Here is a 12,356-nt window from a genome sequence, read left to right as displayed (position 1 = left end):
TATTTTTTACTGATGCTGATTTCCTTCTGTCATGAAAACATTTTACTTCCCTCTTAACACCCTTAAATAGCTCTGAATAATGGACAATAATGTTATTGAATCTTTTTGTGATTGATTGCTTGTACCTTAGTACCTGTGAGTTCAAGTTATTCTTCTTCTGTGTCTGACAACATGAACTTTGTGATATGTAATTCTACATATATGTATTAATCTAAACTTCACCAGTCTTTCCAGTATTAGGATCATGGCAGGATCTCTGTCCTAAATATTTTATAGTGCAGCAATGCTGAAATGGAAAGACAGTTATAGTATAAAGGACTAAATAATAATAAACTAAATTTGGAGTTAAAACCAAATTATATTGTAAAATAACAATTACAAGTGACACAATTTGGGGGGTTTTAACTTTTTTTTTTTAATATAGATTAAAAGCAGAAATACCCACAATGTATGTATAAAAGGACAGTAAAAGAGAACTTGAAAATCACTGTCTTGCTTGGTTTGGAGTACTTTCGGTCTCTGGTGTTCACGACCTAGCTTGTACATTACCCCTCTGCAAAGCACCCTGTATAAAGCCATGTAAATTGTCAGGTGCCGGGGCAAAGCTGGTTGCAGCTGTGTTGTAGATAAGGATTTGTACTTCATAAAGCATGAAGTGCTGTGGGATTGATGGTGCCTTAGACACCAGATGGTCCTAACAGGGCAACCAACCCCTTTTAGGCCAAGGAAATCCACCTCGAAAGAGCACTAACATAGAAACAAATAAACAGTTGAATGTCTAAAATGAAACTAGAGACATGCCGGTTTAACTCCTTCCGTAACCATAACTGGAATAAAGATATCCATTATTTTTTAGAGAAGCAACTCATTCCAGTAATACTGTACCTGGCAGCAAGGTGTTTTTCTACCATAAACAATCCTTATCCAGGTTTGATGTTTTTCTACCATGGGATGGACTCCACAGTGGGGGGAAAGGGAATATGAGGCTTAATGCTTTCTGCTGGCTCGAGGTATTTTTCTCCATTTTGTTTTTCTGTTTATACTAAATATAAGAAATATACTAGTATAAGAAATAGTTTGTTTCTGTAAAAAGTTGTCTACACAGGTGGTAAAGATTTCAGTAAAATTGATAAATTAATAACTAAAACAAAGAAGATTCTCTGTGGTTAATTAGTTCTGATGTAACTCTAATGAAGTTCAAGGAGTTGCATGGAGATGAATTCAGCTGAACAAGCTTTGTCCTGCTTAGGGCGAAGCACGTCACATGGCCTGGCTTATGGTAGTTTCAGCTATTCCTTAGCAAGCTCAAGCAAGTAGCTCACTCAAGCAGGTAATAGATCTCATGAAAAATAAGAGATAATATATTGAGGCATGCAAAATGATGTTTTATCACAACAAAATGTCAACTAGTCATTCACTACATTCCTACAAATAAGTCAAGAAGTGTTCGGTATACAATTACAGCTGTACAGGATTGCAACAGTTAAATTAATTTGCATATATTCCTTCAGTTATTCAGCTTTTCACTTTACAGTTAATAATTGCACCTGCATTAATAAAAAACTTATTTAGGGCATCAGAAGAAACTTAAAATTCAAAAAAAATTAATTTTTCAAATTCTGCACTGATTTTTAAGGCATTGAAGGTTATTTGGAACTTGTCTTGACATAAAAGATCATCGCAGCAAAGGCAAGTGATGGACAGCAGCATCTTTTGAGTTAACCAGGCAGGAATTTTAAGGGAATAGTGATTAAAAAGTGTAGCTATCTTAACACAGAATATTGTAATAGGAGCTATATAGAGACTTAGTAAATTTATAATCACATAATGAATTTACCTGAAACATTTAGTCCTAATAATCCTAGAGGCTGTATTTATAGCATCCAAAAAAAAAATTCAAATATTTCTGATGCTTTTCAGGTTAATGAGGCTCCTTATGCTTTTGCAGCCCAAGAAGTATCTGGATCTGGCAATATTCTACATTAGTATTTCATGCACATTCCTTACAATTGTGAGTATTCATGAAATTTACATTACCTTTTCTCAGCAGTATCAAACTAATCGCCAATATCAAATGATGTTTAAAAAAATACCTTTTCTAGAATTCTACGAAACCAAAAGTATTTCCATGTGAAAAGAATATCTAATCATCTGTTCCCAAAAATTTAAAAACTGAAAATACTAAATCAAATATGTTTTACAAATAGAATAAATAATGCAGTGGAACAGAATAGTGTATGTTATATTGCTGTTTGAGATCACAATAACACATTCTATAAAAATTTAGTTAATTCTGGACATCTTTAATAGGAGTTCATAATACGGACTACAGATGCTCGTTTTGAGCTGCAAGAGAGTACTCTGTGAATGGGTATTAAAAATATTGTGCATTCTATCTTATATTTTCATAATATAGAATGCTCTTACATATTGTGTATTACTCCTCATACATATTCAGAGCATATATTGTAACAGCTCCTTTGGAATCACTAACATGTAAGCTGTGAACATGTATTAACAGCCAAATGTATTTGCATATTATGAGTCCATAATACTGAATGCACAACCAAATCATTGACAAAAAGTCATTGCTATACATAGAAACAGAATTTATTTTCTCATGCTTCTCACTCACAACTGTGCTGTCTTGCACAGTCATTTCTCACCTATATCTTAACAACTGAAAAAAGAAAAAAAATACCAGTACCACAACAGTTCTGGGAGTTACAGTTTTCTTGAAGTAAAATATTTCGTGAAGGTTTTTGCTCTGTATCATAATCAATATTTCCTTTAATTGCCTGAATATATATGCTCCTGGTTTTTCATTTTGGTATCCATATAAATGACTGGACTAAAATCTTAGCATCAAGTGCTCATTCAGATAGTATATGTAAAATGCAGATCATAAAAAAAACCCCATAAATATAAACCTCTGTCAGTTCCACTAGTACTTTTAACCATCATTATTTTGTTTATTTGTATATTTGCCTAAAATAAAGGGGGTTTTTGCAGCTAGGAACATGCAATTCTCTAGATTGAGCAGAACTACACTGACGAAATAATACTACACAACATAATTACAAAACTTCATTTGGATCAAAAAGTTATTGTTTGTCTAGGTTGACAGATGAGCACTGTGGCAACCCATGCAAGTAAGGATTGAAAAAGACACCCTTTTACTTTTCTAAGACAGGGAATGAGGGAAAATAGTCTTCTGCCTCAGTTTCTTACTTAGAAAAATGAAAGTTATACAAATCTTAGGTCCAGGTCTGAACTAATTCTGTGACTATGCTGCTAGGATGGGGATTTTCCCCAGGAAGAAAAAGAAAAGCTAAAGACCAATTGGTTTTGCTCGGTTCCCTTCCTCATCCCATAGAGTAGCTGGAATAACTGGAAAGACACAAGAAGAAATTACCTATACCATTTCAAGGACTTCATAGTCATCACACTGGCAATTAGTTTTAGAATAATTTCAGGTGTATTATTTTAATAAGCAATACTGAAAGTTACTTTATAGTTCTGATATTTGGGGATATTGGATAGTTCTGATTTTGTATTGGATATTGGATAGTTCTGATTTTGGAGATATTAACTCCAAAAAGTACTCAGTTATGCTTTCTGGCAATTAGTGGCAATTCTAAACTACCTACCATTCAAAAACAAAATATTTACACAAGACTATAATAAACCTCAGCTAAAATACTGACAAAATCAGAAAACACAAACTAGATTTAAAGTGAATCCCATATAGCTGGTATTTTTGGATCCCATCTATGGACATGCAGTCCTGCCCAGTGAATGATGGCACAATGATATTGCTCATTAATATGTGTAATATCTGCCACATATCATTGAGAGAGAAAGAATGTATGTATGTATGTTTGTATGTGGACATAAAATCACTGGAATTTTAGTGTTTTGCCTTTAAAAGAAGTTATTACATTTAAGTTTACTGTAGAAGCCTATTGCAGTGTAAAGATTCCTTTATTTCCCTTTTACTTTTTCTGTGGTTTGTTTCAGGCATTTTAAAGTATTCATGAAAATGCTGTAAAAGTCATAACGTTGGAGTGTAATTTTATGTAACGTTGTTTTATATTTATAAGATCTATAAACAGGCTCTTGTAAATTTACAAAATCAGTTGTTTTGAGGTCAGAGCTGTGGGGTTTTTTCTTTTATTATTGTAAATAAAATAAGATAGTTTGTACTCAGTTGTATTATACTTCTAACATAATAGCTGCTCTCTCAGAGAATGTTTCAAGATATAAATCCCAGCAGACTAAGTTACCTTGATAATCAGTGATCAACATAAGCAAGTGAAATATTTTTCTGTAGTTTTCCAAAGTGAGATTTATATTTCCTCAATAAATTTTTTGAATTTTTGGCGTAATGCAATTTATTATAGTTAAAGTAAAATTCTGATAACCATGAACTACAGCCAAGGAAAATTTAAGCAATTGTGCCATGGGTGCTTTCACTGTTAACTGTCTGGTGTTCCAGTCCTGGATCTCTGACCAGTTCCCTAGTTTTTTTGCCCAATTTTGTTATGTCAGTAATATATATATATATATATATATATATATATATATATATATTTTTTTTTTTTTTTTTTTTTTAAGTCAGATTTGATTATATAATAGTGGTAACCAATCCTGACCTGATCTAATGCTCTCCAATAGTTAGTTAAGCTTTCAAGCACTTTTACTCTGCTCTTCAAGGAGATTTGACACCTGGATTTTAGAATAAAAGGTACGTTGTTAATCAGTTTACACCATAAATATAATTAAGAAGTAAATTGAGTAGCACAAATGCTAGTGCCATTCTCTCTCATGATTTTGTCATTTGCAGTGGTGACAGGAGATTCCCCCCCTACTCCACTTTTCCTCACCTCAGCATCTGTCTGTTCTGAGACTAGGAGTGGGAATGCTCCTCCTGTGATCGTCCCACACTGTCAGCCCAAAACAATAAATACTTCTCACCGGAATTGTAAATTTCTTCTTCAAATTGCCATTTGTGAGTAATGCTGAAGAGAATTATATAAAATTTAGAAAAGGACTGTTGAAATGCTGTCTCAAAATGCCATATTATTAACAAGGTCTTATATTGTTGAAGAAAAAAACAAAATATACACCCAGAAATTTATGTGAAGGAGTACTCAAGGCATATATTCAATATGTATCTCTTTCTGCCTGCCATTGTATATGGGATCAAGTATGCTAGGAATTAAAAAAAAAATGAAATAATTTGTTACAATGGGGAAAAATATGGAAGTTAATCTTCAGAAACATAGAAGTTATCAGCCATTTAATTTTCTTGTTATAAAACTGTAGTTGGAAAAGACAAAACATGAGGGTAAGCAGAAACACGAAAAATGCTGATTTTCCCCTTTTAATACCAAAAAATAATTCTCTTTTATGGCATCCAAAGCTTCTAACATCTTACCACATATTAAGTTCTCCTCCTGTATAAGATTTGTTATTGAATGAGAACTGATGAATAGCACCAAGGTGTCATGACGCAGGAGAACAGTATAATACTTCTTAAAATAAAGCAGAAGATATTTTGTCTTATTCTCAGTGTAAATGGTTGAACTTGGGAATAATAGAGTGATTTAGGCCTCACATTGATGAAAAAAAATCAGATTCTAGACCCATGGATACAGCAATTTGAAAACTACTACAGTAATTTCCTCTATAGTTTGCAGGGAAATACACGATTTGGAAATTTGGTAAAACAAAGTGAAGAAAATACACAACAGATTTCTATACATACCCATTAATGTTTGTGTAAGTATCTGTCTGGACACCCATAGTTAACTACACTCACAATGTGTATGCATAAAGGATATGCTACACTAGACCATGAGATTATACATTTATCCTCATTTGTGATGGTGCATGCCTAGAACTCATGAATGGAAAAAGATATGTTATCAAGTATTTAATCCTAATCAATTTTTATTAAAGGAGACAAAGTAACAGTAGCACAAACCTACAGTACTTTACTAAAAAACCCAGCAAGCTGGACTTCTTATCATGCAATAATTAATGAAGTTTTATGATTTATTTTAACCCTGAAGTTTTTTTTTTAAAACTCTAATTATATTAATGTACTTAAAGAAATGCCATTGTTACTTAGTTTCATTAAGCATGACAGGTAACAGTTTCAAAGACAAATGCTGAAACTTATGAAAATTGCAAGTTCAGGTTGAAGTGATGATATGGTATCAATGGGATGGAATTGTGCTTCTCACTGCATTATTCGATACTAAAATTTATTTTTTAACGTGTGAAGGATGTTTAGATTCATTAATTTATGACTAGATTCTTTCTGCTTAAGTCTTTCTGTCTTTGGATTTCTGTCTTTCATTTTAAAATATTCTGTCTGTTTATAAATCCACAGCCAATCTCATAAAATATTACTGTCAGAAAAGAATCCGTTTTCTGCATACCATGTGCAGTTCGTGATATTGATCATATAACTAAGTTAATTAAAGGAGACATGTCTCTGTTAAAACTGGAAAAGTTTTACTATTGTCACCTGTGCTATACTCTGTGCAAAATCAGGAGATTTACATTTGTTCAGTTCAGTTCTCACTCATCTTTGCAAACCACAGGCTACAGCTGTAATCCCCTAGCATAACCTAGATTTTTAATTTTCGATTGTGAATACATAAACTACTGAACCAAGCCAGCATTATATTTAGCTTAGCAGAGCCTGTATCATAGGTCACAGATCTGAAGCTCTTGAGCTGGAACTGAGAGGATCCTGCCATAAAATATTTTCATTACAGCTTTATGGTTCAAAACATAAACATGCACACTCCATACTGTTGTCCATAGATGGGGTTTGCTTATGTTGCGCTTTGTAATAGCCCATGTAGTGAAATTTTAGTACTTTGGGATAAGTGAGCAGTTAAAAACTTTAATTTCCAATGCAGTTAATGAGCAGTGGTAAGGTGTGTGTACAGTAGACTTTTATGGATAGCAATTAGAAAGAATGCTTACAGCACCTGAACAGAATAGAATAAACAAATACTTGGACTATTTGGTAATTGATACATAAATTTAAATTTCAGAAATGACAAGAATGAAATCATTTAATCAATCTCTTTCACAGTACTGTAAAGTCAATACATGAAGGGTATCTAGAGCAAACCATTAGCTCTGTGTTGGGATAGAAGGGCCTTTCCAAGTAAAAATATAGTTAGTACTAAGTATCAGACAGTACTGAAACCTACCCCTGTCAACAGGTCTAAGCTTGCTAGGGGCAAGACATAATGTAAACATTTGCATGTTGAATGTAAATGACTATGAACCCATTGGTAGCTTTCTCTGCTAACATCACCTATTTCTGCTCTCTGCAGGCTGTGTAAGCTGTAGGTTATGGCCTGGCAATTTATATTGCTCTTTACATCTCCTGTACATCTGGCTCATTATTCTGCTAACCTGCCAAATTTCACATGTAAGTGGGTACTATCTCTTAAACTTATTAATCCAGTATGATTAAGAGACAGCATTCATAGTGGAGGAGTATATGGGGCAATTTATTGCTTTTGAGAATGATTAAATGCTGAAATGGAGCCAAGGCATTTGATAATCACAACAGCTATTTATTGTTGGAGTATTCCAGCCACATGACTGTTTTCCCATCAGCCAGTAAGAGAAGCACATTTAACAAACAACATTAAAAAGACAGATTTTTCTGGGTAAATGAGGGTTTGAGAGCCCCAGCTCATCTCCCATGAAGCGCAGGCATAGGTAAAATTTGTATAGAATTCAGGAGTATGTTCCTCTCCCTGAGAGCAGAGCTAACGGCAAATAATTGCCCAAGGGAGTTACCTGTATAGAAATTGAGGACTGAGACTGAGGTGTGAACATATGTGATTCGAGTTAGGATTTATGAATCATTTTCATATTGCCACTGTAAAAGTATTATCATCTGCCAGACTGGCCTTTTAGCACATGTTGGAAACAAGTCCAGAGTGGCAGCAATTGTCCAGTCTCATGGGAACAAGCCTGTTTCATTTATATCCCCAAAAGTATTGACGAAGTAAGGATCGACACCTTAGGAAGAGGCCACTACAGAATTAGAAGGGAGGTTCTAGTGGAAAAATCTCTAAGAGCTTGGGGAGGAAGTTGAAGTTGAGTTTGGGTTTCGTTTTTTTTTTTCAGTTAGTTAGTGTTGTGAGTTATCAGTAAAAGGCCAATGCAAGGATATTAGTTCATATTTATTTATGCAGTGAATACCAAGAAACTCAAAACGTTCCCACACAGTAGTGTGCTATATACAAAACAGCCATGTTTGGTTAATGTGGGGGTTTTTACAAAGAAGGCATTACTGGTACTCAGGTCAAAAGGAGGTGGTGTCTTGTGCAGCTGAACTACTAAACCCAGGAATGTTAGTCTGTAGCCTGGTGATTTCCAGAACAGGGTAAACTAATCTGAACGCACCTGGTGACATTTCTGATCCTCATTCTCCCTATTCCTCTGAACTCATATGCATCAGTCTAAAGCTGTATAAAATTCAACCCTCTTAATTTAATGGAAATAAAGAAGGAAAGTGGAAGACACTGAAGAGTTGTGCAGGCAGGTTTGGAGAGTCTCTCTAAGCAGGAAGCAGGTGCCTTAGCTTCCCCTGTCAAGCTGGCACTTCCTTGAGTATTAGTCAGAAAATAAATATAACATGTTTGTCCTTTCCATAGACCATTACGGAAAAAAAGAATAGAAGGCCTCATTTACCCCAACAGTTTTCTGTCTTTAGCTTTCTGATATTCTCATTTCAAATGATTTGCAGAGATAACAGAGGAAGTCTGAATTGCTGAACATACTTAATAGTGTTTTTCAAACAGCATCCTGGCAAGGACAGGAGATGGCCTATGACTGCACAGTAAAATACATGAGTACCTTTATTTGCAGTTGCTAGTTGTCTGATTTCAGTGTCTAGTTTCTTCTCCCTAGTTAATTTCAGAAGGAGGAGAAAGAGGGAGGAAGACCGAGGAAGACAGCATTCCAGAGGGTACTGATTTTCACTCGTCTTTGCTCATAGATTTTTCACTCCTCTTTGCTCTATAATTCCCATTACTCACATGATCTCATGTGGTGAAAGGGTACATCTGAGGAACTGCCACTCTGGAGATTCTCCTAGAGCAGCCTGTCTTAGAGAGCAGGCAACACCAGTGATTTCAGAGAAAGGTGCAAGAAAAATTCCATAGTAAAAATGTGGAATAATTCCTTCACATCTACATGTGATGAGATATTATACTAATTTGCAAAGAGCTGCTTTTCTTTACCTTAGACATCAGACTTGGTCCATACAAGAGACCATCCCTACACATAAACAGTTTATCACGGCATTCTGTTTTGCACAAATAAATGCATAAAATTTCACTCTAATGTGATGACGGATTCCATTTTTGTTCTCTAAAAGTGACTCAAATCTCAAACTGATCTCAGTCCATAAAAAATCTTGAGTCCCAGCTGCATTTCTTTAAATATAATTTCTTCTGCATCTTTTTTTTTTCCTTTTTAATGCAGGAAACCTCAACTCTTCTAAAATCTACCACAAACTTGCACTGCATCTATAAGCAAAGCACTCAATCTTTGCATGTCTCCTTTTAACTACCTATAAAATAAGAATGGCAGTATTTGCTTCCCAGGAAGGTTATATTCGCCTGGGATGCTGCAATGCCAGGTACCAGTGAATTCCAAGAAGTTACTATTTGTTAAAACTCTCAAGACAAGAATTTGCAAAATCAGTGAATACACCTGTAAATAATCTTCAGCAGGACCATGTCAGGGGTCTCCATTAGGAGGCACCATTACCAGATTTTTAGTCTTGCCTGACTGTCAGTGTTCCGGTTTGGCCGTTCTCACATGTGGTATTATTGACAGAGAAGGCTTTACACACTTTCTCTTTCTCAGGCAGTCAGAAAGGATGTGATGACAAAATCAGAGCTACCACCAAGATAGCAGGGTAGTTATCTCTGAAAGCATACTGGGCCACGGTTTCAGAACAATCCCACAACACGATTTAGAAGTTGACGGGCTTCTTGTCAAAGACATAACAAATCAGCTTGTTCATTCTTGGGATGATAATGACATTTCAGTGAAGTACAGCTGAGTTCCTTTTACATTTTCTGTGTGCAGCAAAAAACTCCATAACAATACTGTTGAGCCTTCTGAAATGAATACCTCTTGAAGCAATAAATCTCTTAAAGAAAATAAAGGGTTTCTGGGCACCTGGGCTATGTGTTTAAGGATTTGAACTTTCTTAATGCCTAAAATCTGGGGAAAAAGTCCAGAAAGGACACCCAATTAGAAGGATATTGACTCATCCTGACAAAGAGGTGGGGGGAGGGAGAAAGGGAGGAAGGAGGGAAGAGATCAAGGCTCAGAACAAAAGGCCTATTCATTTATAACAGCTTGGCTGTGGAACCATTCCATCATGCTTAAAAATACTTTATCCATTAGTTGGGAGCTCTTTCTAAATGACAACTTGCTGCCCACATCTGACCACAACCAGCTCCCTTTTCACACTGAACATAGTAAGGTTCACGTTGTCAAAAGCAGCTTGCCACCTCTTCTGGACGTTGTAAGGAGGTGAGGCAGAGTAAAGCAAAGGTGCCCTGAGAGAAACAAAAATCCCTGACCTCTATATAGCAAGGGGAAGAACAATGGCGTTCAGTTCCTCCCAGACTATTTTAAAAAAAGAGAACAAGTGAATACAGCATTTAACTAGAGTTCTCCTCGCACGAAAAACAGGAAGAGCATTTTAGGTCAATCAAGTTATTAAAAATAAGATAATTTAATGCCTCAGTATATGAGCTCAACAATAGTCCTTTGCAATTTTTTATGAAGCTCTTTATGCTAAGCTCTGATCACACACCTGAATAAAATCATCAAACATATTTCACCAATGTTCCTACATATTAGCCAAGAGATATACATTTTTAATTACAAATACTAAACACTTGTTGAACAGCAGGATTTTTTAAATCAAATTATTCTCTCCTAGGAACACTTCCTCCTCAGTTATAAAGCAGTATAGCTGGAACTATTAATATTTTATGCAGGGGACTGTGGATACAACTTCATACAAAAGCTTTTCTTTATCTGAAACGTTGACTGTTGCTGTAAAATTGGTATTCCTATCTTTTCCCAGTATTTTGTTGCATACGCTTTCAGAGTGCAGTTTGAGGAAAATGAATGTCTGGTTTAATGTGTGTTTATTTCTCTTGACACATATGTTGCATCCTTATGTTAGTTTGCATTGAGACTCTGGAGAAGATTCTGGGAGAATACTGTGCAGTTGATCTTCTCATCAAAGTATCAGCTTTTCTAAACGTGTCATTCAGCTACAGCAAAAAGTACTCTATATTACAATATATGCTATCTGATTCACCTTCTTACAAGGATCATCTTTGTAACCTTCTCTCATGTGGATATTCTTAATAACAGCAGCTTTATGTAAATGCAAAAAGACTACATCTGTATCTACATCATCTGTTTAAAGTAAAAATATGGGGAAAAATACTTAGGTTCTTATAACAAAGTATTCAATAATTTATATTTGGGGTTTAGATTTTAGATATAGAACAGCAAGGTTTGTGAGAATTCCTTGCTTTCTTTTCTTTGTTTAGTTGATTACTTTCAAGCTGGCATGCAGAAGCAGTGGTGAAAGTTGGCATTGTAAATAAATATTCATATGTGTCCAGTTAGTTACTCCTGAACATGGTTGTAGTGTAAAGAACTAAATGAGTGTACAATAGCTGTCTTTTTAGTTTCCTGAGACAAGATAGCGCTTAACCTAGGTTTGCTGGTACCTTGAAATATTTATGAGCAATACAGTATGGATTCTAAAATATATTTCCTTTAATGAATACTGGCGTGTTTTAACCCACCTCTGCAGAAGGCCTAAGAAAAATGGCAGGGCAAGATCAAACATTGTTTACATCTCACCTCCAACAAAATATTTTACTTTGGCTGGCCTTTAAGTGAATGTAAAATTCCATAATGCAGCAAACCACAAGCCAAATAGAAAAGAGAGACCAGAGGTCACACTATCCAAAATGAAGAAACAAAGTCTGGGTATAGTTTTATCATGAGAAGTGCTATCTATGTTTTATGTGCAATGCTGGGCTCGTAAATGTTTCTAATTTAATGGGGCAATGTATCCAGATGTTAATAGCTCATTTCATTTTCTAGACTACATCAAAGAGCAAGATGACCTCTACGCAATAGCAGGAATGAAAAGACTTCCTAAATTCTGAGCCCAGATGCAAGGCAATTTCAGAAGCCTTCCTGTCACTGCCTGTCTCCTGTCTTCTGATGGGTTGGCTGGTTGGGGTTTTTTATTT

Source organism: Corvus hawaiiensis, chromosome 4 (assembly GCF_020740725.1).
Source record: "Corvus hawaiiensis isolate bCorHaw1 chromosome 4, bCorHaw1.pri.cur, whole genome shotgun sequence".
NCBI lineage: Eukaryota > Metazoa > Chordata > Aves > Passeriformes > Corvidae > Corvus > Corvus hawaiiensis.
This window is presented reverse-complemented; position numbering follows the sequence as displayed.